Source organism: Pristiophorus japonicus, chromosome 14 (assembly GCF_044704955.1).
Source record: "Pristiophorus japonicus isolate sPriJap1 chromosome 14, sPriJap1.hap1, whole genome shotgun sequence".
In the NCBI taxonomy this organism is placed as follows: Eukaryota; Metazoa; Chordata; class Chondrichthyes; family Pristiophoridae; genus Pristiophorus; species Pristiophorus japonicus.
This window is the reverse complement of record NC_091990.1, coordinates 93,597,290-93,610,097: the sequence shown is the minus strand read 5'-3', so window position 1 is coordinate 93,610,097 and position 12,808 is coordinate 93,597,290. Positions and strand designations below refer to the sequence as shown.

The following is a 12,808-nucleotide window of genomic DNA, read 5'->3' as shown; positions in this document are numbered from 1 at the left end:
AATTGGCTGCTGTGTTTCCTATAACAAAACAGTGACTTCAAAAGTACGTCATTGGCTGTAAAACGCTTTGCGACGTCCTGAGATACGAGTAGACCGCCTGCCCATTGTAGAACCTACCTGATTTTCATTCCGTCAGCGATCCATTCCCCCAGCCAGTGAAGGTGACGAATTTCTCCACTGTTTACAAGGCCGTAAGGCACAGACTTGTTCTTCCATTCAGGTCATAAGTCAACAAGATGGATTCGGATGAGCAAAGTCATTCAACCCATTTTTCATCCATCCAGAAGCAACCTACATTCTCACATCACAATATCCAACTGTTTTGCAAATGATCCCAAAGTTATTGGCTCCATTGGAAGTCCATGGGGACGTAATTCATGCCCGCCAGAAAGCTGCCACACATTCCTTTTTTAAAATGTTTTTTACCGTCGGGTCCGATGAGGCAGGCTCTCGATCGAATTTCACCCGTTTGTGTTTTTTTCCGAAGCGGACTAGCATCCGGTCATAATGGGGGCAGAAGTGCAGTGGTAAGTGCTGGTGAGGGGCGGTTAGTGGGGTCGGGATGGATTCTCCACCGCTGAGCAATGGTGATGTCATTGCGTGTCTGCATCACCATGTGTCTGCCCTGCTTTAAAGGGGAGATAATCGGTGACTATTTAGGATCGGCCACTAGGCTACCAGTGAGGGTTTCTGCCGGGCCAGCAGCCTGGCACACCAGGGGTGCTAGGCTGCCTGTTGGCGGCCCGGCCGAACCCAGGGACACAATAGTCCTGCCGACATGCAAGTCGGCCGGCAAAAAAAATTAAATGCCGCCCATGGAAGTGGGCCCTTGCCGCTAATGGCCGCCGCGCAGCCAGGGCACGCAGTCAGAATAGAAGATGCACCGACAGAGAAAGCTGTCGGGAGCACCGCTCGGTGAGGATTCAATTTTTCGGACTAAATATGGTAGGAGGTGGGTGATCCCAGCGGTGCATGCACTGATGACGCACTTACGGCCGCTCGGCAGCGGTGGGGCGGAAGTGGGGACCGCCAGAAAAGAAACCCTGCTTAATTTAACTTGCGGCGGCCATTCGACCAGAAATCGGCGGCCATTGGATTCCACCGCATGACCGCCACAAAATGGCGGTAACGGGGCTTATCGGCTCCCATGTGTTGATCACTCTTTGTATGAAGTAAAACATCCTGACATCACTACTAAACGTGTCTTTCGGTAGTTTGAACACGTGTCTCTCTTGCCCTACTGCCACGGTTTAACTTGAGGTAGTTTTATCTTCTCTGTACTGTTTAGTACCTTATGACATCTCCTCTCAGTTGTCTTCTTTAAGGCTCAAAAGTTTTCTAGTTTCTCTTCACTCCATCTTCTGGCACTCGGGATTAGCCCTGTGACTATTCTCTGTAATGATCCAGGACTTGTGTCTTGGTGTAAAAGCATTCACAGTACTAAAGGTGCAGCCTGCCTAATGCTTGTGCAGACTTCACATGACATCCTGCAAATAGTTCAATATTCGGTTTGCTTTGTTGATTGTCAAATTACAAAGTATCAATGAGTCTGCTAATACTCCACAGAATCTCAACTATTTATTTCAACACTGATTATATAGTATGTATGTTGCCCATGTTATGATCCATTTCCTTATTAAATTTAATCTGTTGCTAATCCACCCACTCATTTAATCTAACTCATTTTGAATGTCCTTGGTTGCCGATTCACATTCAACTCCCTCCCCCTTCAGTTTGGTATCATCCGCTAGTTTAACCAGAATACATATCACACAGTGATACAAGCAGAACATCCTGCTCAATCATTTTTATACCATTTTGAGCTGCATAAAGATTTTGGAACTCCACAAGCCATTAATTAGTTGATTACACTGAGTTATCAACATTGGGCAATGTCCCAGGTGTGAGAAAACACTGAGTTCTCCTCAGCTCTCTTCTCTCCAAACTGTAAAGCCTGGGCTTCTTTCCTCATAGTGAGTTTTCTTGTTGCTCTTTGCGTCATCTCCAATGTATATATGTCATAGAATCATAGAATGGTTACATGGAATGTCTTTTTTGTGACCAAAATTGAATATGATACTCCAAGTCTACTCTGACCAGTATTTTGCAGAGACCTAAATGTGTCTGATTTTGTATCCCGCAGTAGGCAACCAGTTCTCTTCTACACAGTATTACAGTAGAAAAGGATTTTTTTTATACAGTTGGTCCCCTGACAAATTCCAGAATGGAGCAAGTGTGTATGTGTGCAGGAACTTAGGAATTGCCGGAGGATAAAAGATCACGTTCCATCTAGTTCGCCTTCTACCATCCTGATAACTGTATGATTCAATGATAATGGAGTTGATGACTAATCAGAGCAATTAATCTCTATCAATTAGCCTATAACAGACACTGACACAAGGCCGGAAAAACCCCAGTGGTGGAGAGCTTTGAGAACCATAGGACCTAAGTCAGCTGTTCCTCCCAAGCATGATACACTTACCACATAAGAACATAAGAAATAGAAACAGGAGTAGGCCATACGGCCCCTCAAGCCTGCTCCGCCATTCAATAAGATCATGGCTGATCTGATCATGGACTCAGCTCCACTTCCCCACCCGCTCCCCATAATCCCTTATCCCCTTATCATTTAAGAAACTGTCTATTTCTGTCTTAAATTTATTCACTGTCCCAGCTTCTGAGGCAGCGAATTCCACAGATTTACAACCCTCTGAGAGAAGAAATTTCTCCTCATCTCTGTTTTAAATGGGCAGCCCCTTATTCTACGCTCATGCCCTCTAGTTGCGTCTCACGTGTCGCATCTCAAATTACTTGTGTACTGTATCCCAAAATGTGTAGAATTATTTTGGCTGTCGAGGGCATCTTAGATAAGTCTGATCCCGTCCTCGCCTCATATCCACAGATGCACTTTCCAGACAAGGTCACTGGGAGTGGGAACCCTGGCTAATAGGTTTATTCACCATCCTCGCCAACCTGCAGCCAATTATAGTGCCCCTAGTGGCTGCCCTGACTAGGATCAGCTATCTCAACACAAACTACCATTTTAGTGTGTGAGATGTTCCTGGCTGTATGATCCCAGTACTGCACAATGCAGTGTACTTACCAACAGAGCCACAGCAGTTGGGCCCTAATTTGTTCAGTTTTATCTGAATGCAGATCCAATCTATCTCCTAGGTTCCAGGTAGACAGGTGTGCTGATATAGATCTATGAGTGTGTATGTTTTGAGTTCCATTCCCCCCTTTGACCTTTTAATTAAATGCCCCTTTCATGTCACCTAAAAGAGACATTTCCATTTTAAGGTGCGTATACAGAAAGGAGCCATTCTATTCTACTCCAGTTATTTGTAAGACTCTGTAATTTATGCACAATGCTGGGTAATTACTGTACCAGTGTATTCCGATTGTATTTTCCTGTCCAAAGTGTCCTCACATTTTCATTGTGTGAAAGACCGTGACACCTTAATTATCTTGGACAGCTGCTTGGGGCCTTGTTCCGGTACGAGGCAATATAATGCTCAAATCCCAAAACAGGATTTGAATCGGAAGGATAATGACTTCAACCGTAGCTTTTTTAATAAAGGCAGGCATGAGTCATCGCAAGTTAACTGTTAAGTTTGGGAGATACAGGAGCAGTCAGTGGCCTCGGCTCGAAAATCTTGCCTTCCTTAGGTTTTTGAACCCAATTTTCTCACCCCCTCTGACTCTTGATGTGGTACAGTCCCACAAGTGCTGGTTGTCCACTGGCATGGCCATTCTTTTTTATATTTGTTCTTCGGATGTGGGTAGCACTGGCATGTCCACACTTATTCTTCATCCCTAGTTGCCCTTAGGGTGTAGGCCAAGCCAGGCAGGAGTGACAGACTTCCTTCCCTTGTTGGACCAGTTGGGTTTTTATGACAATCCAGAAGCTTGATCATTTTTCCCAGCACACAAACAACCAGATTTATTGAATTCAGTTTCACAACCTGCCTTGGTGGGATTCATGGCCTCTAGGGTTACTTTATCTGCTACCACAGCATTACACTACCATACCCCTAGAGCCTAGATGGTAAGTGTCAATGGGGTTTTTGACATGGAAAGGATCATTGCCAAGGGCAGCCCTATCCTTACTGATGTCCACTTGAAGTGCACTTTTAGCTTGTGAGTGAGCGGTGCAGATAATCTAAGGGGACTACAGTGGGATGAGGGCAGAGTTGGCTAAAGTAGACTGGAAACACAGACTAAACGGTGGCACAATTGAGGAACAGTGGAGGACTTTTAAGGAGCTCTTTCATAGTGCGCAACAAAAATATATTCCAGTGAAAAAGAAGGGCGGTAAGAGAAGGGATAACCAGCCGTGGATAACTAAGGAAATAAAGGAGAGTATCAAATTAAAGACCAATGCATATAAGGTGGCCAAGGTTAGTGGGAAACTAGAAGATTGGGAAAATTTTAAACAACAGCAAAGAATGACTAAAAAAGCAATAAAGAAAGGAAAGATAGATTACAAAGGTAAACTTGCGCAAAACATAAAAACAGATAATAAAAGCTTTTACAGATATATAAAACGGAAAAGAGTGACTAAAGTAAATGTTGGTCCCTTAGAAGATGAGAAGTGGGATTTAATAATGGGAAATGTGGAAATGGCTGAGACCTTAAACAATTATTTTGCTTCGGTTTTCACAGTGGAAGACACAAAAATCATGTCAAAAATTGCTGGTCACAGGAATGTGGGAAGGGAGGACCTTGAGACAATCACTATCACTAGGAGGGTAGTGCTGGACAGGCTAATGGGACTCGAGGTAGATAAGACCCCTGGCCCTGCTGAAATGCATCCCAGGGTATTAAAAGAGATGGCGGAAGTTATAGCAGATGCATTCGTTATAATCTACCAAAATTCTCTGGACTCTGGGGAGGTACCAGCGGATTGGAAAGCAGCTAATGTAACGCCTCTGTTTAAAAAAGGGGACAGACAAAAGGCAGGTAACTATAGGCCGGTTAGTTTAACATTTGTAGTGGGGAAAATTCTTGAAACTATCATGAAGGAAGAAATAGCGGGACATCTAGATAGGAATAGTGCAATCAAGCAGACGCAACATGGATTCATGAAGGGGAAATCATGTTTAACTAATTTACTGGAATTCTTTGAGGATATAACGAGCATGGTGGATAGAGGTGTACCGATGGATGTGGTGTATTTAGATTTCCAAAAGGCATTCGATAAGGTGCCACACAAAAGGTTACTGCAGAAGATAGAGGTACGCGGAGTCAAAGGAAATGTATTAGCATGGATAGAGAATTGGCTGGCGAACAGAAAGCAGAGAGTCGGGATAAATGGGTCATTTTCGGGTTGGAAATCGGTGGTTAGCGGTGTGCCACAGGGTGCTGGGACCACAACTGTTTACAATATACATAGATGACCTGGAAGAGGGGACAGAGTATAGTGTAACAAAATTTGCAGATGACACAAAGATTAGTGGGAAAGCGGGTTGTGTAGAGAACTCAGACAGGCTGCAAAGAGATTTGCATAATTTGGCAGATGGACCACAATGTCGGAAAGTGTGAGGTCATCCACCTTGGGGGAAAAAAAACAGTAAAAGGGAATATTATTTGAATGGGGAGAAATTACAACATGCTGAGGTGTAGAGAAACCTGGGGGTCCTTGTGCATGAATCCCAAAAAGTTAGTTTGCAGGTGCAGCAGGTAATCAGGAAGGCGAATGAAATGTTGGCCTTCATTGCAAGAGGGATGGAGCACAAAAGCAGGGAGGTCCTGCTGCAACTGTATAGGGTATTGGTGAGGCCGCACCTGGAGTACTGCGTGCAGTTTTGGTCACCTTACTTAAGGAAGGATATACTGGCTTTGGAGGGGGTACAGAGACGATTCACTCGGCTGATTCCAGCGATGAGGGGGTTACCTTATGATGATAGATTGAGTAGACTGGGTCTTTACTCGTTGGAGTTCAGAAGGATGAGGGGTGATCTTATAGAAACATTTAAAATAACGAAAGGGATAGACAAAATAGAGGCAGAGAGGTTGTTTCCACTGGTAGGGGAGACTAGAACTAGGGGGCACAGCCTCAAAATACGGGGGAGCCAATTTAAAACCGAGTTGAGAAGGAATTTCTTCTCCCAGAGGGTTGTGAATCTGTGGAATTCTGTGCCCAAGGAAGCAGTTGAGGCTAGCTCATTGAATGTATTCAAGCCACAGATAGATAGATTTTTAACCAATAAGGGAATTAAGGGTTACGGGGAGCGGGCGGGTAAGTGGAGCTGAGTCCACGGCCAGATCAGCCATGATCTTGTGGAATGGCGGAGCAGGCTTGAGGGGCTAGATGGCCTACTCCTGTTCCTAATTCTTATGTTCTTATGTTCTTGTCTGGGGTCATTGGAGTCACCAGCACCCTGCTGTTGTATATGAGTTAAAATATTTGTGAATGACCTCACCTGAAGGCATTGACGTGGCAGCCAATTTGCACACCGCAAGCTCCCACAAACAGCAATGAGATCAGCGACCAGATAATCTGTTTTAGTGATCTTGGATAAATATTGATCTGGACACCATAGTGAACGCCATGCTCTTCTTCAAAATAAGGCCATGGGCTCTTTTACATCGACGTGAGAGGGCAATTTAACATCTGATTCTGGGCAGTGGGTAGGCTGGGACCAATGACCTTTCTGTTATGGGACACCCCTTCCCTTGGCCATGTCTCCTTCTGACGTCAGGAGCGTGTGGGTGAAGGCCTGAATTCCGCCTGATCCAGGCCCCTGAGCAAATTGGGAGCCAGCAGCCTGCCACCAGAAATTGTGTGGTCCCAGGCACTTCCCGAATCTTTGGAATTCACCGGGCCTCACTTCTGCTGGGAATTTACTGTTGGGGCTGTGGCTTTCCGGGCTCAGTTACACTAAAGGTGCTGTCAGGCATGGGTTTCTCATAGCCTGAGCTGCAGGTACAGTATACCCAACTTTCCAGCAGTTACATCATGGACAATTGTTGCAATCATCGTGGCAAATTCTCCTCATTATCTGTAGAGGAAGGGCAATTATTGTGGATATGTATTGGTACTCGATCTCACTGTATATGACAATTTCTTATATGGTTGTCATGGTGACAAGGAGGTATTTTTCCCCTTTCCCTCAGTTCATGCTTGCACTGTCCTCTCTCCTTTAAGTTCACCTTACTACCTCCCTTCCTCACACACCCCCCCCACCCCCTCCCCTCCAACCTTCACTGCCATTTCCAACTCCTACCTATGTGCCAACTGTTCCAGGAGAAGGAATTCAGCTGCATTACGTGGGTGGGGAATCTTAATCTTGCAAAATTATTGCAAGTGTTTACCCCTCCCTTGATGAAATAATTCTAATGACATTTACCCACCCCATAGTCATATATCCCTTCAAGCTCTTTTCCTTCATCCACCTATCCACTTTAATCTTTGAGACTGACATAGTTTCAGTCTCAACCACTAACCCTGGAAGTGAAGCCTCACACTCTCCGTGTAACAAAGATTCACCTGCCCTCTGTTCTACATCTCTTACATTAATCTTGTATCTATGGACCGTCAACTATTGGAAACAGTCTGCTTCTATCTGCCCGATCCCATTCTATCATAATTTTAAACACTTCTGTCATCTTGTCCTGTAATCTGTTTTGTTCCAATGAAAAAAGCTTCAATTGTTTAAGTCATTGCTTGTATTTGTCGTTCCACATACCAGGAAGCATACCAGTGAATCTGTATTGTACCCACGCTAAAGCCTCAATATCCTTCCAATCGCGTGGAGCCCAGTACTGCATAGATTGCGCCAATCTTATTAAGGTTTTATATAATTGGTCATTCACCTCATTGCTGCTTGTGGGAAATGTTTGGCTCAGATGACTGCTGCATTCCAAAAGTGTTCCTAATGGGATGTGATTTAAAACATTTGATGATGCAAAGAGGCGTTATCTAAATGTAGGTGTTATTATTAGGGAACTGAGGGTATTGTAGGAACAATGCCCATAAAACTGCCCGACGGGTTGCTGTCACGCTTTCCCTGCCCCTCTTTTGCACTTCACTGAGTGCTTGCTGCCTACATATTAAAACAAAAATCTTGACAGATGACCTGGGGCTCTGCACGGCCTCTGGTTAAATGTGTTGTGACACAGCTGATTGCTGAACATAGCGGTTGTGGGATGGTCAATACATGGGACTCTCTTCTGTTTACTCACAAACAAAACTAATGACCAGAACAGCTGTTATCAGAATGAAAAATCATCACCAAGGATAGACACTCAACACCCGTGGCAGGGAACAGGATTATCAAGAACGGGGTATTTTGTTTCAGGAGAATATTGGAGTCAGGCATATGATAGGGGTCGAGCTCGGACTTGAATGAAATCCCTCGCGGCAAATGTCATGGGAGCGTGTCGGTGGGTGGATCAATGGGACAGTGGGACAATTCATGGTAAGCCGGTCTTAGTCATCCATGTGCAATTGTTCATAGGTCAATGCTCCAATAAGAAGCATGTCTGTAACTTACAAGAACTGTAATGCACCCCCACAGCCAAGTGTGTAGTTACACAGTCATGCGAACTTGTGAATCCGCATTGTCCCAATGGGTGGCTCCGCATGCCTACACACACCTTACCCTCAGGCTGAGCTACAGATTTAAAATGAAGCACTGATCGGGGCCATCTCAGGGTAAAAGTAATTGGTCAGAAATCACCACCCAGTTTGGGGGGAAGCGAGCTCTAACGCATCGATAGCGTACAGGGTTAAACACTGGCTGAATCTGTTTATTTAGTAAGTGTGAGCACAGCTCCAGAGCTGTGGGATTTCACTCCTGCAAAGTGGAGGGAACCGCAAATGAAAAAAAATATCGCAAAGACAAACACCTCGAAAGTGAGGAGAACAAAGAGACGGAGGGGGAAACACAAAGAAAGAATGACCAGCTTTAATTGGCCTGCAGTGAGGAGTAAGAGAATAGGAGAATAAAACATTCAGATTTTCTATGTTGAGCAAGATGACTGCAACTGCCAAACCCTCTCTCCACGCAGGAGAGAGTGAGATGGGCAGATTTGAAAGTCACACCTCCATATAGATGGATACGGAGTCAGTAGTATATGTAACATGTTGTGTGGAGACTGTCATCATATCGTAGAATTACATAGAATGCACGGAAACAGACCATTTGACCCAACTGGTCTATGCCGGTATTTATGCTCCACACGAGCCTCCTCCAACCCCTCTTCGTAAGAACATAAGAAATAGAAGCAGGAGCAACCATTCAGCCCTTCGAGCCTACTCCGCCATTTAATCATGGCTGGTCTTTTACCTCAACTGCACCTTGCACTATCCTCGGCTTCATCTAATCCTATCAGCATAACTTTTGTTGTTAATTTTCTCCCTCGTGCTTGTCTAGCTTCCCCCTAAATGCACCTTTGCTAGTTGCCTCAACTACTCCTTGTGGTAATGAGTTCCACATTCTAACCACTGTCTGGGTAAAGGTGTTTCTCCTGATTTCGCCATTGGATTTATTAGTGACTGTCTTATATTTATGGCCCCTAGTTTTGGTCTCCCCCACAAGTGGAAACACCTTCTTTGCGTCTACCCTATCAAACTCTTTAATAATTTTAAAGGCCTCTATCAGGTCACCCCTCGGCCTTCTCTCTTTTTTAGAGAAACAAGATCCAGCCTGTTCAGTCTTCCCTGACAAGTACAAGCTCTCAGCTTTGGTACCACCTTAGTAAAAAAAATTGCACCTTCTCTCGTGCCTCTATATCCTTTATCGTCTGTCATCTATATACATCACTGAAAGAAACATTTGAAAAGTCTTGTTAAAAACAAAATGCCTGCATTTTACTGAGAAATAACCGACTAGTCAGGCCAGATGGCAGAATATTGGGACTCTTGCAGGACTTTGCAGTGGAGAATAAGACCACTGCATTTTTAGTGTTTGCCCCCACCTGCAACAACCCTGCCTACTGGTGCCTACATCCATTATTATATAAAAGAAAAAAGAAAGACTTACATTTTATATAGCACCTTTCACGACCACCGGAAATCTCAAGATGCTTTACAGCCAATGAAGTACTTTTGGAGTGTAGACACTCTGTTGTAATGTGGGAAACGCAGCAACCAATTTGCACACAGCAAGCTCCCACAAACAGCAATGTGATAATGACCAGATAAACTGTTTTTATGTTGATTGAGGGATAAATATTGGCCAGGGCACTGGGGATAACTCCCCCTTCTTCACAGTAGTGCCATGGGATCTTTTATGTCCACCTAAGATAGCAGACGAGGCCTCAGTTTAACGTCTCATCCGACAGAACAGCACTTCTTCAGCACTGCATTGGAGTGCCAGCCTAGATTTATGTGCTCAAGCCCCTGAGTGGGACTCTGCACCCATGACCTTCTGACTCAGAGGCGAGTGTGCTACCCACTGAGCCACAATTGACACTATGTAGTCCCTTTCATGATCTCAGGATGTTTCAAAGTGCTTTATATCCAATGAAGTACTTTTGAAGTGTAGTCACCGCTGTAATGTAGGAAATGCGGTTGCCAATTTACGCACAGCAAGCTGCCACAAACAGCAACAAGATAAATAATCATATTTTGATGGTGTTGATTGGAAGATAGATATTGGCCAGGACACTATAAAACTCCCCTGCTCTTCAGGTAGCATTGTGCGATTTTTTTTTAATGCAAACCCCAGAGAACAGATGGGGCCTTGGTTTAACATCTCATCCAAAAGGCTTGTTCTCGGTAGATTTGCTGTGGTGATTTTTGGGGATTTTCTGGTGTCATTTAGTAGCTTTTCTGGTTTATTTGGATGGGTTTTCTGGCTTATTTGAGGTTTGCTAGTATGTTCTGTTGCACTGCTTGAGGTGTGATATGCTGGTGCCATTTAGTAAGCTTTCTTGTGTGTATTGATCATTCTGCAGTAAATTGGATTCTCATATCTAACGCCCTTGACGCCTCTACTTAAGCTACTGGGGCCCAGTAATCGGATCCAAGCTGATCCAGTGGCTACTTGAAACTCCATAACCTTGCAGCATAGCATGGAAATATACAGCCAGTCCCGATAAGTTCAACATTGAGTAGCACAGCTATTATAAGAGCCCCCTATGAGGGCTAATTAGGAGTGCTTCATCCAAAACTCTGCTGCCTTTAGCTCGCACCAAGTCCCGGTCACCCATCGCCCCTGTACTCGCTGACCAACATTGGCCCCCGATCCAGCAGTGCCTTGATTTTAAAATTCTCATGCTAGTTTTCAAATCCCTCCATAGCCGTGCACCCTCCTTATCTTTATAACCTCCTCCAGCCCTACAACCCTCCAAGATCTTGGCACTCCTCCAATTCTTGCCTCTACCGCATCTCCAATTTCAATCGCTCCACCATTGGCGGCTGTGCCTTCAGCTGCCTGGGCCCTAAGCTTTGGAATTATCCCTAAACCTTTCTGTCTCTCTCGCTCTTTCTCCTCCTTGACGATGATCCTTAAAACCTGCCTCTTCCTGCCCTAACATCTCCTTACGTGGCTCCGTCACATTTTGTTTGATGACACTCCTGTGAAGCGCCTTGGGACCTTTTACTACCTTAAAGGCTCTATATAAATACAAGTTGTTGTTGTTGTTGTTGTTGTGTATCACAGAAGTATCAGTAAAGTAGTCATAGCTGTAGGTAAACTTCAAAGCATAAAGTCAGTGTTTGGGTTGTCATATTCTTTTTAGTTGAAGAACCTTGGCAACTGTTACTGGAGTGTAGCAAGAGCCTAATTAATGGCCATTGACTGGGCGATGTGAAAGTATATTTAATGTTTTTATTCTTCTGTATTGTGCGGCATCTAAGCATGAAGTATTTCTTTGGGTTCAAAGGATGGAGGACATAGATCTGACATTTATATCTGCTGCCACTCATGTAAAGCGCCGACACTGTCCAATTTCCCCTATTCGCCCGGCAAGCCACCTGTGCGTTTGTCTATGAGAGAACAGCAGCCAGACCTCTCTCATTGTAGGCAAACTGAACTTTGAGCACTACTAGAACTCAGCAAACATCACCTAGAAGTCGAGTAGCAGCCGGAAGTAATAATCCAGCAATTTACCTGTAAGGCCTGAATGATCCCTTTAAATACTGCTGGGCAGGGGGCCTTTATGCCAATTACCATCATGTTCTGCTGAACGAGGTGGCTATTGCTTTTTAACTGACATGCTGGGCAGTTTTCTAGGGGTCGATTGAAAATTGACCTTTGGGGCTCTCCTGCTGCTTTAACTTGGTTAACGCAGTGACCACTGTGACCATTGCAGACCCGAATATAGGGGCTAAATGAGGCGGTGTCCAAATTTGCAGACAGTACTAAAATAGGAGGCTTAGCAAATAATTCTGAGGAGCAAGATAAAATTGTCATGATGGTAAAATGGCCAAAAAGCAGTGACAGAATCCAATGTCAGTAAATATGAGGCGGTACATTTTGTTTTTAAAATGGGAAAGCTGGGTGCTGTGGAACAGCAGAGGAATTTGGGGATTCAGAGTGACAAGAAAGTAAAAGCAGCACCTCAAGTGAATATGACCATTTAAAAAAAGGAAATGGAATACTGGGTTTTATACAGGAGGTACAGCGGGCGAAATTGCGTATTCGCCCCATTTGGCGGCGGTAACCTTGGCGAGGCGGGACTTTCGGTGCCTAGAACGGAAGTCCCGCCCCACCACTTAAATTCGGGTTGCCGCCCCCAATAGGAAGCGGAGCACAATGTCGGGCACTCCACTTCCTCTCGGGGATGGGACTGGGGTGGTAAGCGCGCATGTGTTGAAGCATTACGCGGCCTCTCTGCGAGCACAGGCCCCCCACCC

At 44.8% G+C, this 12,808-nt stretch overlaps 1 protein-coding gene across 1 annotated transcript in view; it reads left to right on the top strand.

The window, feature by feature from the left end:
* Positions 1-12,808, top strand: part of LOC139279988 (dual specificity protein phosphatase 8-like) — a 242,316-nt gene that overhangs the window by 141,280 nt on the left and 88,228 nt on the right. The gene's annotated exons all lie outside the window — the stretch shown is intronic.